The 6,000-nt window shown below is 65.5% G+C and overlaps 1 protein-coding gene across 1 annotated transcript in view; it reads left to right on the top strand.

Annotated features, from left to right (window-relative positions):
• The first annotated feature begins 3,881 nt into the window (after positions 1-3,881).
• The window catches only part of TSNARE1 (t-SNARE domain containing 1), a 102,060-nt gene continuing 99,941 nt past the window's right edge, over positions 3,882-6,000 (top strand). The window contains 1 exon segment of the mRNA XM_042973238.1: positions 3,882-3,929. The gene's annotated coding sequence lies outside the window, so the exon portion shown is untranslated.

Genomic DNA, 6,000 nt, shown 5'->3' with positions numbered 1-6,000 from the left:
GCCGGGGTCTATCGCACAAACAGGTGCCGGCGTGAGAAGGCTGAGCTGTGTGCCACCGACCGTGAGGAGAGGGAGTGGCAGGGCCTCGTCCATAGTCCGTGTGTCTGCTGTGGCCGGGGTGACGCGGCCCCGTGTGCCCCTCCCACCTGGGGGATGTGCAGCAGAAGCGGTGGTGGAGGGCAGGGGTTCTGGAGTCAGCGGTGGCTGCAGGGGTCAGGACGTGGGCACAGAGGAGCGTGTGACAGCCCTACGGGGACGTCCCCAGGCTCCTCGCCTACCTCAGGATACCCGCAGCCCCCTCCCGGAATCGCTACCCCTCAAGGCTTCCCTGTGCCAGCCTCTTTGTTGGGGGGGGCCTCTTGCTCCCCAAGACCCCCGTTCTGCTCCCGCATGGCCACCGCTCAGGTTCCCAGGGCCCATTTGTGGCTGCCAGACTGTGAGCACCGTGTCAGAGGCCGTGTCCTGACGGCGACTGCTAGGGAAGCCACCCCCCCCTCGTATTAGGCACAAGGGCTCCGAGGGCAGCTGGGAACCGAGGCCCCAGGATGAAGCCACTTCCTAGCCTCCCGTGCCGCTACAAGGGACCCGGCTCTGGCCAAGGGGGTGGGGATCGGGGAGGTGTCCTCACAAGGGCAGGACCGGGGTGGGAGCGTGCCTATACGCCTCTCCAGGGTCCCGTTCTTCCTGCAGGCTGGAGAGCAGACATGACGGCCGCAAGGCAGAAGATCTTATCTGAGGGTCACGGGAGCAACCAGATTAAAGGAATCTGGGGTCCTGGTGACCATGAGGTCACCTCTGCAGCCCTATTGCCTGCCTGGACTCGAGTGTGCAACATTAGAAGCAAACACCGATTTTGTCTCAGCCGACGTTATTGGGGCTTTCTGTCCTTAGCAACTGAATCTAATCGTAGGGTATCCCCAGGGCCTGGCATGTTGCCTTGACATTGGAAGCAGAGATTGTTGAATGAATGAGTGACGGAGAGCAGGGTGAGATTTGGCGAGAGAGGAGGGAGCGCCTTGCCAGGTGGCGAGCCCGGGGTGTGGAGACGCCCCCTCCCTTGGGGACGGAGCATGCGTGGGCTCTGCCGTTCCCAGGAGGGGTGGCAAACCCATCCTTCACTGAAGATGTGACTGGCGGAGACAACACTCACGGTTTGCTTTTGCTTTTTTCTCTGCCACTCCTTCTTGGTGTCAAATACCTTGGGAGGCTGTTACAAGTCTCACGCCGGAGTTGATCACCTAGGAGCCCAGGGCTGTGACGAGAGCGGTCTCAAACGCTTGCCACGTGCTGGGCCCCTGCCACACCTTCCCCGTGCGTGCCCCTCTACACGTGTCCCCTGCACAGAAGCCTCGGCACCCCCGCGCTCCCGGATTCGCCCAGCCCTCTACGTCGCCCGCGCTTGGGCCGGCCTCACCGAGTTATACGGGGGACACCGCGCGAAAAGGGAGACCGGCAGGTACAGCTCACGTGCTCACTCATGCCCTCGGCGCTGCCCTTGAGGCCACGCCGTGCGCCAGGCCGTCCTCTGTGTGCTGTTGTGCAAGCCTCCCCTCAGGGGACCCCTCCTGCTGTGGGCAGGACAACACCGACCAGGGTGATGGTTCCATCCTGAGGCGCACGGGGGTTGTATCTGCTGGGAACGGTGTCATCAGCAGCACGAAGGAAGCAGGGGCCTGTTTCTCCTGTGACGATGAGTCTGGGGGCGCACTTGGGGCAGAGGCTCCCCGTCCTCGGCTTGGGACCCATCTTCTTCCTCCCGGAATAGCTGCTGTCCTCTGCACACTGCCCACACTCTGGGCTGGGACAGAAGGGAGCAGGACAGTCAGATGAGCTGGCCGGCCTCCTCCATCCCTTCTGGGGGGGCCTGAAGACTACTGTGCCTTCTCCCATCATCCCCCGGTCAGGACGGTCACATGGCCAGCTCTAGCTGCCAGTGACGCTGGGCACATTCCCGCCCTGAACAAAACTGGAGTTCTGTCCGTAAGGGACAACTGGAGCCTGGGCCACAGCGAGTCAGGTGCTCACGAGACTTGATGGATGGACAAATGAGGGCTACGGGAGCAGTGCGGACTTGCAAACCTTGCAGTCTGGGCAGGGGTGAGGGAGCCAGGCTCCAGAGCATGGAGAGCAAGGGTGGGGGAGGGTGGCTCACTGCAGACCCCACGCTGACAGTGTTTGACCCGGAGATCCAGCATAACCATGGAGAAGCCCGTGTTGCTCCTGAAGCCAGAGCAAGCATTTCCAGGGCGGCTTTAGTGGGAGCTGCACGGAGGCTCCTTCTGGAGACCCTCCACCCGTCCCTAACCTCGTGGCTCACGCCCCTGCTGAGGCCTAAAGGGAAGATCCACACAGTGGGGGGGGGGGGGGGGGGCTCTGAGCTAAGCCAATCCCTGCTCTCAGGTAACAACCCTCCCTGCAGGAGCCAATGCCTGTCACTCGTCCTGTGGGCCATAGAGTTCAGCCCAGTGGTTGGCCTCACACTCCAGCAGAGCCAAAGCGTCCGGCTCTCAGGCGGGCATCTGTCTCGGGAGACCTCTCCCTGGAAGGGCCGAAGCTGTGGTCAGCAGTCACCATCACGGCCTCTGCAGGGCAAGGGACTGGCTTCCTTTGCATTCCAGCTGTCCTGGGGGCAGGGCACGAGCCCTGACGGAAGTCGGGTTGGCCTGTGAAACGGGCACAGGCCATCGGCCCCAAGGCTGTGGTGAGCACACGAGGCCCAGCCCCGGCACAGGCTGATCTGAGCCAACGTGTGCTGGCCTGCTCTTGTCGCCTCTTCCTCCCCACCCGTGCAGGCGACACACAAGCACACACACGTACCACACACAATCATCCCCCTGCTCCCATCCGAGCATACCCGCTGCACACCCTTGTGCTCACACTCGTGTCGTGCACACGCATTTGCCCAGTGTCCATGTGCACGGCCTTGCACTTGTGTGCCGTGCACACACGTACCCAGGACTTGTTCACACACACATCTGTGCCCAAACTGAAGATCCCGTAATGTCACGGGCATCAGGGAGCAGGGCGATCCAGGAGTCCTGGCAGACAGGAGGCGGCCCGCGCCCAACCCCTGCATGGAGATGCTTGGCCTTGTGGGGACAACCCTGCCCACACCCCTCCAGGCCTGATCACCAGCAGTTGTTAGGACGCTGCCTTGGACCTGGGCCGAGGAGGCAGGGCTGGTACGGAGGCGGGAAGGACCCAGCCCCAGCGGCGGCTCTGGGCTCGCCTGTGGGCAAGCAGGCTCAGGCACAGGGCATGCGGGCCGGAGGGCACACAGCCACCGGTCCAGCTCTTCAGGGGGCGCAGGCAGCGTGCAGGAGGGAGCCCGACCCCACGAAGGTCTCTAGAGGGCCAAGTGCCGCTCCTGGGCAGAGGCCCCGCGGGGCTGTCACCCGGAGCGAAGGCCTTTGAGGCTGAGGGCTGGGCTCGCCTTGTCCAAGCTCACTTTCATCCTCATCCTCCTCACCCCCGCCCGCCTTGGTTCCACGGATGGGAGACCGAGGCTCGGGGGTGACAGCGCACCTGCCACCTCAAGGGGCTGGGGAAGGGACTGAGCTGGGGAAGGGACCCTCGTGCGGCCCTCGAGGACCACGGCCTCGACGCCAGCCAGGAGCTCCAGTCAGAGAAGGCTTTCTGGCCCAGCCGGCCGCCGTCTCCGGCCGTTTCCGGTCGTCCACGCGGGGCAGTTTGGGACTTGTAGTCCTGAGGCGCACGCCGTCCACGGCGCGGCGCGGCTCGAGTGGCCATTGGCTGGCGCAAGGCGCCGAGGCCGATGGGACTGGCGGGTGGGGCGCGGGGGGCGGTCTCGCGGCGTTCGCCCGGCGCGGGAGAGGTCGTCACGTGATGTTTGGGTCCCGGCTCCGCCCCCTGCACCGCCCCTCCCGCCGAGAGCGAGCGGAGCGCGCCTGCGAACCACCCCGGCCCAGGTGAGGTGGCGGGGTCAGGCCGCGGGGCCAGGCAGGGCCAGGGGGGCCCTTCCGGGAAGGGCGCGCGGCCCGAGGTGTGGGGGTGCGGGGGTCGGGGGTCGGGAGGGGCGCGCGGGGCCTGCGGGGGCGGGGCGAGGGGGTGGGGCCTCCGAGGGAGGGGCTGGCCGCGGGAGGTGGGCGGGGCAGGCGCGGGGCGTGGTCACAAGGGGGCGTGGTCTCGGCGGGAGGCCCTGGTGGACGGGGGCGGGGCGGACGGGAGGGCCGGGGGCGCTCCGGCTCCGCCCCCAAGGCGCCCTGGCTGGGACCCACCTGAGGGCGCATGCGCGCGGTCTCCCTGAGGCCTCGGTTCCCACTTGTGGGGCGCAGGGGGCGGCCCTCGGCCACAAGGCCTCGGGGGCGGCCCCTCCGCGCCTTTCTGCCCTCAGCCACGTTTGGCTTACGAGGCGCCTCCCGGTTCTGAGCGCGAGGTCCTCCCGCCCGAGTAGTCTGCAGGTGACCAGGTGTGACCTGGCCCCGTGGGAGCCCAGCTGGGGCCTCCTGTCGGGGACCTCACTCACTGCCCCGGGGCCCGGGGCTCCGTGTGCGCCGTCCGGCGTGGTGGCAGCAGCCACGCGTGGCACAGGTATGGAACGCTGCCCCGTCGCAGAAAGTTCTGCGGGCCTGGCCGCTGGACGAGATAGGCCTCTGCCGTCGCAGCCTCACCTGGCCCCCTCCCTCCGCTGCCCGCCTCGGCCCTGCTCCCAGTTCTGGGGGCTGGGGTGCTCTCCTGACTACCTCTCCCGCCAGGGTTTGCCTCCCTGCCTTTGTGGCTTCTCCTGTTCTGTCACTGCCACGTGTGTGTGCCTCCCTGGGAGGCAGGGATGGGGGTTCTCCACTCTACCCCAGCAGGGGCACCGAGTTTGGGTGAAAGACACAGGTGACGCTCGTCAGTCTTGCAGTGTCCAGCCTGTTTAAGAGGGTACTCTGGTGAGGTTCCGCCTCTCCTGTGCTGGGTCCTCGGTAGAAATCTGGTGCAGCAAATGCCTGCCCAGGACAGCACGGGATCAGGAGCCAAGTCGCCATTGCAGGCGGCTGTGGGAGATGGGCAGATCCGAGAAGGCTTCCTGGAAGAGTGGCGTTTTGGCCGGGCCACCTCCACATCTGTCCTCCGTTGGCCTGGCTGCCCTGTGTCCAGATGACTTCCCTGTGCGGGTGAGATGGGTGCCTGGCCACAGGAGCTGCTGTCTGCTGGCTCACAGGCAGGCAGGCGTCCTTAAGCCCCTTCTCCAGCTCCCTGCAGCCTGCAGGGTGAAGGTCGGGGTGTGGCTGCTGCCTGTCCCTCCAGTCACATCTTCCACGGCCTGCTTCAGGTACCCAGCCAGTTCGGATGCTTTGTTTCCTGCATCCCACGTCGCTTTTTCACCGACATGACAGTTAGGTCCTCTGCTTGGAATGCCCTAGTGTTCCTGATATCCCCTTTGGAACCTTCCTGTCCCCTGCCTCCCCTGGATGAGGTTCACCCACAGGCTCGTGGCCCAGGGCCCCGATGCTTAGCTTGCCTTCTCTGCTGCACTGAAGTGATCCGTGTGTGTGTGTGTGTGTGTGTGTGTGTGTGTGTGTGTGTTTATCTCGCACACGTGGCTGAGAGCCCCTGGGGCATAGGGACCTCCGTCTTGGTCACCCTTGCATCTTGGGTGCCTAGCCCGGAGTCTGGAGTGGTGTGGGCGCCCAGCAGGCTGCGATGAGAGAGTGGACTGGTGACACAGGGCAGCAAAGAGTGCATGCTGAGAAATGCAATCATGGCTGGGCGTGCGTTCAAGACGAGGGGAAGCTAGAGGCAAGGAGGCCGGCTTACCTTTCGGTTACCTTCCGGTTGGGGAGAGAAGACTCGTACTGGACCAAGCACTCCCTGGGCCCTTAACGACAAGGATGGATGTGTGCTGCAGGCTCCCAGAGAAGGGGGAGGGGTTCCCAGGGTCCCAGAGAAGGGGGGGTCTTCCCGGGGTCCCAGAGAAGGGGGGGTCTTCCCGGGGTCCCAGAGAAGGGGGGGGTCTTCCCGGGGTCCCAGAGAAGGGGGGGGTCTTCCCGGGGT

The sequence above is a fragment of the Panthera tigris genome, chromosome F2, assembly GCF_018350195.1.
Source record: "Panthera tigris isolate Pti1 chromosome F2, P.tigris_Pti1_mat1.1, whole genome shotgun sequence".
NCBI lineage: Eukaryota > Metazoa > Chordata > Mammalia > Carnivora > Felidae > Panthera > Panthera tigris.
The sequence above is the reverse complement of the archived record's forward strand: the minus strand, read 5'-3'. Positions and strand labels throughout refer to the sequence as shown.